The following is a 15,817-nucleotide window of genomic DNA, read 5'->3' on the forward strand; positions in this document are numbered from 1 at the left end:
CTTCACTACTCAGTGTACTATATTACCATCTTGACAACCTTCCCTCAAATACAGAAAAACTTTCCTCTTGGTGTGCTTTTTTCTAGTCCTCTTAAAGTGTTGATAATTTCTCAGGGTTGCATAGCTTGGTTGTAGTTGCTGTGAGCTCTGGAGTTTGGGCTGTGGATTTTATTTTATGATATAGGGACAGGACAACATCACTGCATTTTGGAGGAGATCAAACAACCTCAAACTCTGCAAATGTGTGAGCTTATAAGGCAGTAAAGCAATGGCAGATTTCATGGTAGATGGTTGATATATGAATATTTTAGCATTATGAGCTCTTTGTTGCACTGAGAGGAGATTACTTCCCTCTGATTTAAAAAGTACAGTGTTTTTCATGTTGGATGGCTGGTTTGAGCAGTACAGTTTACTTCAGCAGTTGCAGGACTCCCAGGCTCTGTGTGTGTGTGTGTGTGCGTGTGTGTGTGTGCGTGTGTGTGTGTGCGTGTGTGTGTGTGTGTAGGCCAGACCCATCCAATCCCAGACAGCCTCTACCCCTTTCCAAATTGCTTACTGCTTTCTGGGCAGAAGTTGCAGATGAGACAGTATAGGCCTAAATACTTTAAGCAAATATAAACCCATAAACCAGGTCATAGACAGGTTCAATTCGGTGTAACCTCTGGTATTTCACACCAGAGGAAGCTCTGCCCAGCCGTGTTTTGAATCCCTCTCATTGCAAATCCCAGGGATGTGATTTTAGCCTTCTCTAAAAACTCAAGTTCAGTCTTTTCCCAGTGATGGTTTAAAAGCTGTGGCTTTCCAAAGGGATTTTGTAGTTCTGGGCCCATCACTCCAGAAGGCTCTGACAAGAGGGCTCTGACATTCAGGCTTTACTCTTGAAAGTTCAGAGTTTGGAAAGTAGGAGCTCTGTAAGAAATCATTATAATAAAAGGTAGAACAGATTCCAGCAAGTGTTCAATCACCCAGTGTGGTGCCACTTAGAGGCAGAAGACCTTAAAACAACCAGCAAGATGTCTGCAGAAGAAGCCTCGGCACTCTGTGCCCTGTCATTCGACGCCTTTCATCTGAGGTACGTTTGGCTGCGTTTCAGGCTGAGGCAGAGCTCACCCTGGGCACGACTGATGTGGCTCAGTTCAGGTGATGTGCACAAAAGGGTTTCCTTGTGGAGTGCATGGAATAGTCAGGCCTCAGGAGGCACTCGAGGCTAACGGCCTGGATTGAACCTCTCTGTGTAACCAACCACTGCTTGGCTGTGAGAAGGGTGCAGGTGGCTGGTGCTCATTCAGCTCTTCTAGTCTCCTTCAGGGAATCAGGTTTGGAAGAGTCACAGCCTCGTGTGTCCCAGGGTCCCACCTCCTGCAGGACAGCAGCTATGGAAGGTGAGAGGGCCAGTCACGACAGCAGGGACGAAGTGACCAGCAGGACACATCATTTTAGTGTCTCCTGCTCCAAGGGCCTCCAAGCTACAATTTTCTTTCTCTGGTTCAGTTAGAGATAGCAATGCTACAGCTCAAGGTTTAGAGGATCAGTTCAGAGACCTTACAGGGCCACACCTCCTACCCTTCCAAAACAAGCCAGTCTATGATTCTGTGATTCTTTGACCACTGGTGATTTTAATGAATGATGGTTATGACATTTTCCCTATTACATTCAAATATATTGTTTACAATCTCTCTCTAAAAAATCATAAAATGGCAAAATTCTTTTAAAATACATGCAAATTTGCCTCAGAACAAATTTCTTTGGACGATAAACAAAAAATCTGGGTTTGTTTAGACTTTTTTTTTTTACTTGAAATCTGTGTGCATGTCAGAAAATATTTCTCTGTACTTTCAAGAATAATTGAAGCATATGTACCCAAAATGTAATACTTTTCATAATGGTTTCTGACTAAATTATCCATTATATAGGCCTAACACATAAAAGCCTTCCTCTACATCAAGTGATAGATCAAAGGGAGGAACGATGGCTTGTCCACATGCACAAACCACACCTCTCAGATTCTGAGAACAAGGATATGCCGTCTGCATTTTAACTACATCTCCATGACATGAAACAGTATTTCTGCGTCTCCTACTGTGGGAGAGTCAGGTAGTCCTGGCTACAAAGATTTCCTTTTACATTCCTCCCCTCTTCTTTTTTTTGTTCCATCATACAGATGACATTTCAGTGACTAGTTCTGGGTAAGTCTAATTTGAAAACTAAACTTCGCTGAGTTCCTCCCTGGGTAGGGGGGGAAGGGATTCTCAGTCCTTTGGTGGTAAATCCATGAACCCAAACCCCAGTCCTGCAGCCTGGAGGGTGGATGCTGGTGATGTGCTCCTGCACAAATCCCAGCAGCTTCAGCAGGCTCAGCACAAGGACTGATGTGTTCCTGTTCCATGGATGCCTGTTTTTCTGCTAGTAATTGGTGCATGGGGCTGTGCATCAGACCTTTCCTCTCTTGTCTGGCTGGTTTGTTGAACTCAGATGAATTTAAAACTTTCTGTGCTTCATTTTCCCATCTGCACAATTAATCTGGTAATATTTCCATCCTTGTAGGAATTCTTAATTGCTTTGTCTACCTAAAACCCTTCAAGTGGATGATGTGAGGGAAACGAATTCTGAGTGTTACTGCTGGTAAGCACTAATGGATCACTCTTACATAGGGATCCAACTTTTGGAGTGTTTTGTTCTGAGTTTTTCTCACTATCTCTTCATTAGTAATAAGAAATGCAAACTTACTGCTTTAGTGGCATGATTAAAGATGTTTGTGTTTGGAATTTGACTGCAGTAGGAGACTGAAGATGTATAGTTTCATTTAAGTGCATGTCTAGATCTCATCTCCCAGCCAGTGGATTGGATGTTAGCCCAATTATTCCCATTAGCGTCTGGTTTCCGAGCACTGTAGTACTGCCATGATCAGGGAATAAAGTCCCTTAAAATAACCTACCCTTGCTCAAATGTAAAGGTACCTTTTATTGTGGTTGTGACTGCTAAAAATGTGAAGTGCACTGGGGAAGTGCTGAGTTGAGGCACCAGAAGAAGAGGCTGTGATCATGGAGAGGCTGAAACTTCTCCTCTGATCATTTCTGACAGCTTAGAGTGGTTCTTCCACAATTGGAACCACTTGTGCTGCTTATTAATATAATGAAACTTATCCTCCAGCAAAAACAGAACCAACAGTTGACACAGGAGTGGAGGGAGAGGCTGAAACCTGATCTGTTTAGGGGTCTCTTAAAGATGATGGAAGACTAATAAAATCCAGTCTGTTTCCTACCTCCATTACAACTCCCACTCCCAGCCTGTCCTCAAGAGCTAAAGTGGAATAATGGCTCCTTCCAGAGCCAAGCCAACCCCCTGCTCTGCTTGAGTACCAGTACAGGTGAACAGCCTCCTAAGGATATTTGGCATCAGGGCCTGTTTTGGTACCTTCCCTAATCTGTGAAATTCTTTATTTTGATTCCATTGGGTGCTGGATGAAGCCTCTAAAATGCCTCTTATTTCTTCAGGAGTGGACTTTTTTTGGTCAGGGTTTGTGGGGAGGGTTAAAACTATTTGTGGGGTTAAAAAAATGTTTTCACAGCACTTCAGAAAAGCTCAGTGTATGGTGCATTTTTATCATGTGAATAAAATAAGAACAGAAAAACACTCCTTTTTCGATTGGCAGTGGATTAGATAGTCAAAATTCTGCATTTAATGGATTGCTCAACACCAGGAAGGTGATCATGACATGTGGAGTAAAAAAATAATACTATAACGATCAAAAAAGGACACAAAAAATCCAAATCTGAGGTCTTCTGGCTTTTCAAGAAGTAGGCAGGAAAGCAGCTAAACAGAACTGTGAGGGTAAGCAGGGCAAAATGTCAGAGTTGATTTAACTCATTACATTTAAGTGGAAAATAAGGGATGAAAGTTTAGTTTAAGAAAAATTAAGGAAATACCCAAGAATGAGTTTACAAAGTGCAATATTTTCTCTCAAAGCCGTGGGGTTAGCAGGTTGGTATCCAGCATCTGTGACTGATTAGGGGCATTTGAGATGGCAGGTGGCTTTAGGAAATGGAAACCTTACAGGGCTTTACAAATACTTTCTGTAGTTAGGCAAAGTTATTTGATTTATTCTCACTGGTTCTCATTGCATAGCCTGGTTTAAAATCTATCAACTTGTCTTAATCCATGTTAATATTTTCTTATAGACACAGTGTTGTGAAAATTCTCCAATTGGATTCTTTAGAGTTGCCCAGGAGAATAATAGAGTTACTCAGTTTACACCACCGAGGGCCTTGTTAAGGTGAGGAACATAAATCATGGCATTTAAAAATGCCAGCCAAATCTTTTAGACAGTAATGAGATCAAGAACCAGATCTGATCATACTTGCTCCTGACAATTTAAAAGAGACCTATAATTCCATGCACTTCCCCTCTGTGTGGTCATGATGAAATTGCCTGTCTATTAAGAAGCCAAAGCCCCAAAAAACTACTCTGCAGGGTGAAGGTGCAGAGGGGTTGATCCACTGATTAGTGCCCCACCATTAGAAAAGGAGCAGGAAAAGGCAAACTTGCATCTGTTCTCTGCTCTGGTCATCAGGCCAGGAGCTCCTCTGAGGCTGTGCACGAGGCAGGACCACAGGAGAGCTTATGGTTCTCCTCTTTGGGTTTGGAGGGGAACCAAAACATCTCTGGGAAGAAATACTTGGAAGAGGGACTGAAGATTAGAAAGTAAACCCCACAGGAAATGGTTGGAGCTGGTTCTCAAGTCAAGCCAACATACAACAACTGGTTCCTTAAAAAATGGTAACAATAGGTAATACAGAATTGGCAGCTAGAAGATGATTCAGGGCAGGTGAAGTTAAAACTCTCAATTAGCCTTCCCAAATAGCATTCCTGGGGAATAATAACTCAAGGAGAAAATACTGCAGAAGCCCCAGCACAGGTTTGTTATTACTAGAGAAGAAAAATCAGCATTTGGCTAAACCTTTCCATTATCTGATATTGTAAAACCAGTCCTGCAGTGCTGTCTGGGATGTTCTAACCTCGGCACTTGTCCAGATCCATTTCCAGCTATGGATTGTGTGTCTGTCTCTGGGTGTGTGTTCTTCTGCAGATTTATTTGAAATTGCCCTTCCTGAAGTTGTCCAGCATCCTGATTTATGGGATTTCACTAAGCTTCACATAGCCTTTTCTTTTCTTTACTAAGTATTTTACTTACTTTGTACTTTTTTCTAAAAAAAATAGATTTTATTGGACAGGGGTTCACACATAGCTGCATAATGTTTGTCTTATGGATTTTGTATTAAACCACTTTAACACTTTTGTAGACCCGAGGAACTCGGCAAATACTGTGAGGAAAATGCCTTGAGCTTCATCTCACTGCTTTGAACTGAGCAGGGTGAACTTTGCCTGGTTACCAAGCTGACACGTGAACAACCCATTTGCAATTCAGAGAGAGAGAGAGAGAGAGCAGGGGGCCTGATCCTGCTTTTACCAAAGCCAAAGGAAATCCTGCTGCTGACTGCAGCAAAACCAGCAGCAAAATCATAATGACTATTTAAGATGATATTTCACAAGTACAGTAATGTGACAATCATGATGAAGTGGTGGTTTTTCCAGAGGCACTATCTGAATTAATAGGGTCTTTCCAACTAGCTTTCCTTGAAATGGGTTGCAAGAGGTAAAATAAATGAAAAAAAAAGTCTCAAGGATACTTTCCCATTGTCAAGATTTTTATTCACTTAATAAATAGCTGTTACATTTTGAAGTCCATTCTTTTTTTTTTTCATCATTGTCATCTTCTCTTTCTTTATTGTAGCATGAGTAATCTAATTTTTCTGCATAGCATGTTGCAGTTTGATAGACAGGTCTCTGAGGGAAGCCTTATGTGTCAGCATCAGTGAAAATGACTTCTGAGGTTGGCTCACACCCCCACGCGAGCGTGGAATCCAAATCACCCCAGAGTTAGGCAGCCGCCTGCCCCACGCCTCGCTGCTGGATAATGTATGCACTTGCCTCTGGCGAAAAAAAAGTGAGATCCTCCATTGCATACTGATGTCATGAGGAAGGAGCCATAATTGGAACTGGTCACGTGTTGCAGGCACTGAAAGCTGCTTTTTGCCATCGCTATAGATAAAGTTCATGCCTCTTGATCTGCACCTACAGACATTATGTCCTCTGAGGACACGTGAGGATTGGAGACCCAGAAATTCAGGCATGTATTTCAGCAACAAAAGGAAATGTAAATAGGCTGCTGGCACCCAGGTCTGTCTTTTTTTCAGAATCCCATCGCAGTGGCAGGAGATTTTTATTTGCCTCCATCACTACTTCGGTTTATCAGTAATAATTAATGACTTGTGCAATTGCATTTCCCACTTTAATCAAGAACAGATATTTCAAATCTAGAGTTGCAGAAAGAAAACATCCACAAATGGGTTGCCCTTTCTTCTTTCTTTTCACAGGCAGATGCAGACAGGGAGAGAGAGACTTTTTGCTTCAGGTGCATATAAAGCTTTACAGCTTCACTTCCAGAAGGAGTCTTTGGGACTGAGCTTCCCAAGTTTCATGGCTCATTGCCTCCTCCCAGCAATACCCTTTAAATAATTTGGATACCAACTATGAAATCCTCATGTGAAGCTCACTGAACAGACAGGAAAATTTCCAGTGATCCATCTGTTTCCAATTATGCCCATAACAGCACTCCTGCCCTTTCTTCCTGCTTGTAATAGCTGGAGAAGTTATTAGATCTGCTCGGGCTCTGGATGGTATGCCATTGATTTCTGAGAACTTGGATCAATGCTCTTTGACTCAGTTTCCCTGCCTGTGAACAAGACCTTTAGTAAGGGCAAGGTTCTCCAGGGTATGAAAGAGATGCTGAGCACATGAGAGCTACGACCTGGTAATCCTGTAACTCCTGGCAGTGACAGCAGAGATGAACCTGTAGATACGACATTCAGCTGTAATTTCTGATTTCGGTGTCATCCCACCTACAGGTAAGGAAATGGACATTTTGGGACAAACCCACCATTCAGTCTTCTTAACCTTCAGCCTGGATAGCTGCAAAGAAGAACAGAAGAATTTTATGCATCACATTTTAACTTGGCTTGATATTCTTCCCAGTAATATGTAAATAAGCTGCCTGATTCGGAGCACTCTATTCCTGACATATAACCCGTTGCTCATTTAGCAGATTTAATTTTGCAGGCTTTGTGCATTTTTTATGTGACAATGAAGATGTGAGGAGACATGTCTTTATCACAGAAAGCCAACAGCAGAGACTCTTTTTCACAAGAGTCCCTTATTGCTGCTCTTTTAGAGCAGGAGCCTGAGACAATTCTAGTACAGGGTGAGCCATATGTGACACCGGGCATAGTTTTACTTGCAAACTTTATAACTCTTAATCACTGCTGTATTTCCTGGCACTCTCAAGTAATAATGTCAGTGGGTATCAAATCTTAAGTACATAAGACTCAATTATGATCTTGCAGAACAGAGAGGCTGCTCAAATCCAGTCCAGACTGCGAACTCACAATCTGCTGTTTACTTAAAGTATATAGAAAGCACTTGACCTCTTCTCAGTGGCATCCATGTGGAAACACTCGACAATAGAGGCCTTCCCTGGTTTTCTTAGGAATCATGTTTCGACATTTTTATCTCCTCTAATTAAGGTCAATGGTCATACACTCCCACTTCCCTCCTCACCCCACTCTTCCAAAATTGCAGGCACTTATCCAGCTCCAGTTACCCTGCATGAAAACAAACTGGGCCCAATTTGTACATATGCAGTTTCGGGCAGGGAGGTGAAAGAGAGTCACAGAGACTTGAAGCTTTGCTGAACCAAATGCTGTGTCTGAGCTCTTGTGCTCACGTGCTGCTACACCACGACAAGCAGCAGTCTGATAGTCAGCAGTAAACAGGAGGCGGGGGGTAGGATTGCTGCAAATGTAATTCCACTATGAGAAAATTTCCTAACCCACAGCACATGTTCCCACCCAGTGGGGAAGGTGTGAGCGAGTTCTGAAGGAGGACGGCAAGAGCGAATCTCATCTCCCTTTGCAACACTGTAAGTGCTAATTGCAGGCGGGGAGGAAGGGTGTAGCTGGTAGACGTCTGGGAGAAAGGCTGGGGAATATGGCAAAAGGACTCGTGATGTCGTTGTTGAAGAAACCCAGGAGTGCTTCACATCCCAGCATCCCTGGGAAGATTCACTTCGACACTGCTGTGCTCTGACTCAAGCCCTGGCTGCCTCTTCTTGAAAACCCTCATCATACTCAGCAGGGCACTTCCCAGGAATGCTAATGCCTCAGCCATGGTTGTTCTGTTGGGATGCAGAGGACACCTCCCACCCCACCGACAAGGCTGAAAGAACACATCCCACTGAATATGGGGCATGTAGGGACTGGCTTTATGCAGTGTGCATCCTGCTTAGTTATTATTATTTTTCTACTAAAAAGATAATTTCATTATTTTTTATTATTGTGTGTGGTGTGCTAATAATACCAAGATTGCAGGTTCAATCCTGTATGGACCATTTACTTAAGAGCTGGACTCGATGATCCTTGTGGATCTCTTCAAAGTCAGAATAGTCTGTGAAATACAATGCAAGAGCTCTGTGAAATCTGTCTGAATTAAGCTGCCTTCAACTTTCAGACACTGTGCAACCAACATGCTAACACACGTGACATATAAGAGAATATGGGTTTAAAAATAAGCTACCATGTACTAATAAAATGAGCTATGTTGAGTAGGTGGCAGCTATGAATGGTTAATAATGAAAGGGAGAGGTTTGTAAAATAGAACACTGTGCTTTTAGAAGTCACCTTACATATAGAAAACCAAAATTGTGCCAAGCAGCTGCGGACATTGGTATTATTTAGGCTTGTGCCTGATGCATTGCACCCTTTCCCTTTTATTCTGGCTTGCTCTCATTTCTCATACAGAGCAGAGAGTATCATTTCCAGAAAAGAGCAAAGAGCCAATGCTGTCCTTTTTTATATATTAAAAAAAAAAGAGCAAAACTAACAGAGTTGTGCCCTAAGTGAGATTGTCTTGACCCTTTGCAAAGGCAGGTCTGCAAGCCAGATCCTCAGCGCCTCTGTCTGCACACGCTTCCAGCATAACTCTCTTACTTCTGCTGAGCTCAGCTGTGGGTGCAGGATCAAGACACCTGTTTTCTGTAGAGAATAACTACCCCAAAACATGATTTTTTTTTCCCTACTATGCTGTTTTTGTAAGTAGCTGAAAATGTCCATTTGCTTCTAAGGGCAGCCTGAGCTGTTATGCAGCGCCATGGGTTCTTCACCCCAGCAGTGTGGGGACTGTGTCAGTAGTTTCCGGGCACTGGAGAGACATGTCAGAGCAATCTGACAACCCTGAGAGATGGATTTGTCATGTAAAAGTACAAAGTTATTAGCTCCCAAAATGTTCTCCTGGCAGCAGCAGGGCAGCCCATGCTGCCACAGCAAAGGCGGGTGATGGGTCAGCACAGCCCTGCAAAAGGGTTTGTGTTGTCACGTATTGGAGAATAGTGTAATAAAACCCAAGGATTTTTATTTTTGAAAGAGATCAGGCAGTCATGCCACAAGGAAGATTATGTTTAATTAAATATTGAACCCTTTTATATATCTGTACCCACCTCTGAATCATACTCCCTTTACTTTACAACCAGAGGACATTCCCACATCTTCAAAGATTTTACAAATGAGGCTGGTTGAGAGTTTTGTTTCCCCTGGAACTGAAATTGAGCTACTCTGGAGGTAGAAACTAGCAGCTCTTAAAATCCCTCCATCAGCAGAGAGGTCAGGAAGAGGAAAAAATATACAGTGTCCTACAAGTGAGATACAGGGTGGCTTTTCAATAGCAGACAAACTATGTTGTTATTTAGTACCTGTGCTTTGTTTTCATGTTGGAGGGTGGGTCACACCTCTTCCACTGAGTTCTGTAAGGGACCCTTGCACTTGAATTATTCCTTGTTTCATTCCTTCAACACTTGCATGACTCTTTTTTGGGGAAATGTTCACATGCCTGCTAAAATGTAGTCACTGGGGACTGCCTAGACATCCTCAGACCCCCCTTGGATTTAAACTCCATCTTTTTTTGCAAGTATGCTGTGAGTTTTCTTCATTGCTGGGATATGTGTTATCTTGCTCAATTGCATTTAATTTGGTATCAATTTGCATATTCTCTTCCTGGGCTGAATCCGTCAAGATTTTCCCATGACACATTTTGCCTCTGCTGTTCCCGTGACACATGTTCCTTCTGCTGTGGCAAGATCTACTTTGTGGATTCATCTTTTCTTTTGAGAAAAGTGAGGCTGTTTTTCCGAAGTTCAGGTTCTTGCCATTCTGTGCCTTCAAAAATCTGCAGTGATGTCAGTTCAGACATGATCTTTCTCAGTTCAGCCACGATCTTTCTCAGTTCAGCAGAGATGAAACTCCAAATCCTTTCTCACTTCAGTCCCTCAGCTGGCTTGAGCAAAAGGTTGTCACTTGTGCTGTATCATCTGGTTTCCTTTTGCATGTTTGGGGCTTGTTTGAAGGCTGTTTCTATGTTCATAAGGCTAAATTTTAAATACCAGTCAAAGACTGGCCACGTTCTTACAGCACAAGGACCCCTTTTCAAAGAACACCTTTGGGGGAGCCACTTGAGCTGTTTGTGCCTCAGTTCTCCATGTAGAACATGAAAAAATAATTTTAATGCCAGTCTAACTTCCTTCAGATACCCTGAAGTTCAGTGCACAACCAGAGGTGATGTTCTCAGGTATTACAGTAATAGGGGTCACAGGAGTTAGATGGAAAAGCAAAGCAGAAGCTAGTTAAGACTTTCTCAGCTGCAAAGGATTAGTGTTCATTTTAAAATCTCTGGCTCTTGACAAATTGGGAGAGTTACTAAAGTGTAGCTTAAAAAAAGAAAGCCAAACCAGCTGAAAGGAGGGTGTTAGCAAGTCTGGCAGTGCAGCACAGTGCACCTTATCTCTATCCTGGTGGAAAATCAAAGGCACATTTCCAGCTGTGCCCGTAAGCACTATTTGGTCATTGAACAAAGCAACTGGCACCTCGTATCCAACCCAGGGAACGATCACAGCCTGCTTCAGGTGCACAAACAAGTGCAGAAATGAGCTCCATGCACAGAACTCATTGTTATTCAATCAAGCCTTTAATTGTAAATGTTTTAAGCAAGGAATTGCTCTGTTTTATGAAAGTGTGCTCAGCATTACTCCGCCGCAGACATCTGTCATTCAGCAGGCGCCACCCAATAAAAGTGCTTAAAATGTTCTGTTCCTCAATTAAAATATAAACCAGAGCTCTTTAAGGGCTTTTACGAGGTGATTTCTATTTACCTGACAGATTTCCACACTGGAGGAGCACAAAGCAGGATTTCAGTTTCTGATCAGAAGCGATGGCTCTGCAAAAGAGTAAAGCTTCGGTTGTTTTATTTCCTTCTTTTTTTACCTTCGAATAGTAAAAGTCCATGAAGAAAAAAAACAATTGTATGCCAGAATAACTCTAGGAAGAACTAGGAAGGGTCCTTGCTGATCACACATGCTGTACTCCCCAAAAGGAGCCAGAATGTTTTGTCCCTGGGCTTGTATACTGCAGGAACTGAGATCCAGAATGAACCTCTGGAGCCTGTGCCAGCACCTGCCAGCCTCTTCTTCCAAGTTTCATCTGGCAAAAGCCAGGGAAAAGGGCGCTCTGCTGTAGTCTCAAACAGTCTCTTAAGAGGAATGAGACTATGGCTAGACAAAATCTCCCATTTTGCCCTGATGAAACACCACATGAATGCTCCCATGGTTGTTCCATGGCAGATGGATATCTCAGCTCTGATCCTGCCTTACTCTGGCTCTCAACAAAGACCCTTTTTTTTCCTCCCACTACTCAGGCAGGAGCAAACCTTACGCTAAAAACAAGCATTTTCACAAAAAAACCCAGACCTCTGCTCCTGCTTCCAGAGCCTCTGAAATGCACCTTCGCTGGCATGGGAGATGCCACTTGTCCATGGCAGTGTGGCCACTCCAAGCACACCTACTCAGGGTCATAGAAACCAGAGATTCCACCTTAGAGGTGCCACCTTCTACAGTGCCATTCCTGCTGCAGCAATAAGGATGAAAGATTCACTGTGCACCCATGTGTTGCCTCACCTGGATTTCCTTGTTACTTACCTGCAGCTTGACTTACCTGTATCCTGCCCCTCTCTGGTACGTCTCCTTGGAGAACCACATTTGGGAAGCCACTGCTTCCATGTGTGAACCTGGCTAGCAGGGAAACACTGACCTGATTCATCTTCAGCTTGAAAACTGCAGAAAAGGTTTTGCTTTGTGTTATGCTTTGTACAATATGATGAGCCATGGTCTCCTGGGCTCCATTCTGTGGTAGGTCATCACTTCAGTGCACCCAGAACAGAGGAGGATGTCAATGCCAGGGTGAGAGGGCTGTACCCTTGCAAGACAAAGCTTTCAACACTGAACCTTAAACCTTCTGGCTTTACCAGGTAACAAGAATTTTTGGACCCATTTGTCCTGTCCTATGTGACCATTAAGCCACTGTGTCATTCCTCATTACACCAGGGTTGCATGTGGTCTCCAACAATGCAGGGAAGCCTAGGATGGAGCCTCTGGGGAGGGAAGGTGGGTGGGTTTGCCCCACTCCCCTCCATAGCTGGGTGCCACCCTTCTCCCTCCTGCAGCTGCTTTTGGGTGCCTGCAACTCCACAGACCCTTCCAACAAGACAAACTGGGGTCCTACACCACACCAACCTACCTCAGGAAACACAGCCTTCTCCCAGGAGTTTCAGGTGTCCAGTGTTCATCCTGCCACGCCTCACAGAAGGAACAGAACTGCCTGCACCAGATATAAAAATAATTGCTGATGCTAAACATCGAGTCTCTGCTAAGCTGCATCCTCATAGTCTTCCAGAAGAGACGTTAATTCCCTTTTAAAATAAAGAAGAGGAAAAGCAAACAGCAACTAAATCCAAGAACAGGTAGACAACGAGCTCCTGGATTTTGCACCACAGGTATTAGGAGGAGGCTTTCTGCCTTGAACCACACTGCTCAGAAATGCTGCGAAATCTCATGTTAGTCCTTAACTCAGTCTGTTGTGTGTGATTCTCTCTCCAGCAGCAGCATGAGTTAAAGACGAGGCATTAGCCCTCGCTGCGATACCCCCACTGTCAGTTCAAGTCAGACTCTTCACGTTATTTATATGTTCCCTTTTGTAAGTGTATCGATTATACAAGTGAATTCTCAAGTGCTTGGGCACTCAATACAGCCACACAATGAAGGAAAGCGTCCAGGTTAGCATGGAATTCCATGTGAGCTCAGCATACCAGAGGACAGGAATAAATAGTGACATGTGCAATTCAAAGCCACATCTTAAAGAGTTTCTGGTTTTGTTGCACAGTGATTAAAAATAAAACCTGCATTTCAATTTCCAAGGTGTAGCAACCAAAGTTTGCCAGAGTCATTCTTAGCCATGGCAGAATTGCCATCTTCAGGCCACTTTTGAACATGCCAGGTTGTTCCATGATAATCCAAAATCCAGCATAAGCTCCTCCCTCCCCTCTGTTCATTTTACCCTTTGCATTATGAATGCTGTGGGTAAGGACTGCCTGTTTCACAGGGGGCTTGGTATCACAGAAAGCTGGTTGTTGATCTCTGGAATGCCTGCAGGCCAGCAATCTGTGCTACAAGTTACCCCTCCTAAAAAAAAAATAAAAAACCAACCAAAAAAAGACAAGTGGATAAAACTGATACAAGCATCTGTAACAAACTAATTGGACCCTTGTGGGCAACATAGCAGATACCAAATTAAAACAAACAAAACATCTCATTGTACAACTGTACTTCCAGGACTGCTATCACAAAGGGATCTGTCTGGATTTTTATTTTAGTTTTGTTTTGTTTAAAAGGGCCTAATTATGGCCAGAGCTGGAGTATCACAAGTCTGTTTTCATCTATAAAGAAAGGATATTTTGCCTCTGAACCTGAGAAATTGTTAGAAGTTGGTAATTAGTATGACTTGTTAATAGAGTTTGGCTGTGATTAAGCTGTGATTGAGTGTGAGTTTGGTTCTTGTCAATGCGAATGCCTGTAAGGTTGAGAGATGTTTAATGAGACACCTGTTGTCAGCAGCCCCCGGTGGGCTTTGTTGCGCCTGATTGGAATTTGTACGGCAGAGCAGGAGCCGCCGGAACGCAGCAGCAGCACAGCCCCGGCTGGCGCCTGAGCAGCAGCAGGAAAGGGCCTCAGCCAAACAGAGGGTCAGGCCCAGCAGGTACAGCCATCAAGCTACCAGGGCTGCCCCTCGGAGGCACAAGGTTTGCTCCCTTTGGCATGGCCAGAGTGGCACTGGGATGCTCCGGCAATGTGCCGTGTCCCTCAGGTCATGGTGTTTGAGGTGGTGCTACAGTTGACACAGGGAGTGTGACAGGTAAAAACACTGACATCTGAATTTAGTCACTAGGGGATGTTGGGCTCTGCCAGCATGTGATGGTGGGTCTCTGGGACATGGCAAAAGGGGATGTGCCTTAAACCAAGCATGTTAAGGCCCCCACGTGCCCCCACAACATGTCCAACCTAGCAATAGTCACAGAATCACAGAATATGTTGAGTTGGAAGGTACGTACAAGGATCATTGAGTCCAGATTCTGGACCCGCACTGGACCATCCCCAAAAGTCACACTATGTGCCTGAGAGTATTGCTCTTTAAAATATGACACTGATGGACTAAGGTTCTACACAGCCCAGCCTTTGCTCATCCTTCCCCTTGGGCATTATCCTCAATGGAAAATGTCCCACTGAGTGACTCAGTATATCCTGGGCTTTGGATAGAGAAAGTTTCCTTCACAGACTGCATTTTTGTCTCAGAAACCAGCATTATTTTCAACACGACTCCATGTAACAACTCCCCATGCTAAAATCCAAGCCTGACAATAACTTTGTGTACTAAGACTACATACATAAAATACTATTTCCCAAAAAAGTCTAGTCAACATTTTCAAGTGGCTTAAAACATACTGAAAACATACCTGGGTTTTACATGCAAAAAGCCAAAGATGCTGGAAGCAATCGAGCTGGCCACTGCCACAGTCTTTTAACGTGAAATGCCTGAGCTGGGAACAAGAGCAGAAATATTTCAGCTTGTAGAATGTGCCTCAGGAAGGAGCCATTGGCTTTGTGATGGATCTGAGCAGCCACTGGATGGCATTGCTCTACACAAATGGACCTGCAGCACAAGTGCTGAGCAAGTGTGGGCTGCTGTGCCAAGGAGATTAATTCAGTCTCGAGAGGCTGAGGCCACCCTGACCTTACCAATTCTTTAAATACATTCAGAGTTCTCTTAGCTGCCTGGCTGGGAGCTCTGGGCACAGAGTTTGGTCAGAGAGAACAAAGCCGACATCCCAAAGCAAACCTATTACCAGACTGAGTGCATTTGTCTTTCATTTTATGTTAGATCAAATATTCAGCCAGTTTTTTGATGAGTTTCCTTCTTGTGAGATGGGAAAAAGAATCATTTGTAATCTATGAGTGTATCAAATCACTGCACCCGGTCAGCGAGTGATGACCGAAGCCTCGATCCTGCGGATGTGCCAGGCAGGCAGCTCAGCTCCACAGGCTCACATGGTGCCACTCGGCTCACGCTGTTGAGATGAGCAGGTTGTTCATGTGTAGGGTGAAAAGCAAAGCTAAAGAAAAAAGAAAAACAACTGGGTGTCTGGCATGTTCTGCTCTGGTGTTCAGGCCTGGGTTATTATCCCATGTGCCGTGCCACTCCGTGTGCCAGCAGCCTCTCAGCACATGTTAATACAACTCCACTACTTCCTGCTACATCAGTTATTGATAATG

General features: G+C 43.7%; 1 long non-coding RNA gene across 3 annotated transcripts; it reads right to left on the minus strand.

The window, feature by feature from the left end:
• Positions 1-5,706: 5,706 nt before the first annotated feature.
• On the minus strand, positions 5,707-15,058 carry LOC139677972 (uncharacterized). 3 transcript variants are annotated; one of them, XR_011698942.1, is made up of 5 exons: positions 15,001-15,058; positions 12,732-12,812; positions 11,312-12,354; positions 6,998-7,029; positions 5,707-6,910 (listed from the first exon to the last, which is right to left on the minus strand). It is a non-coding gene; the product is annotated as an uncharacterized lncRNA (long non-coding RNA). The 3 variants fall into 3 exon arrangements; XR_011698943.1 differs by having other exon boundaries at positions 5,707-6,793; positions 6,869-6,910; positions 11,312-12,812; XR_011698941.1 differs by having other exon boundaries at positions 11,312-12,812.
• Between the last annotated feature and the right edge of the window lie 759 nt (positions 15,059-15,817).

Source organism: Pithys albifrons, chromosome 13, assembly GCF_047495875.1.
Source record: "Pithys albifrons albifrons isolate INPA30051 chromosome 13, PitAlb_v1, whole genome shotgun sequence".
NCBI lineage: Eukaryota > Metazoa > Chordata > Aves > Passeriformes > Thamnophilidae > Pithys > Pithys albifrons.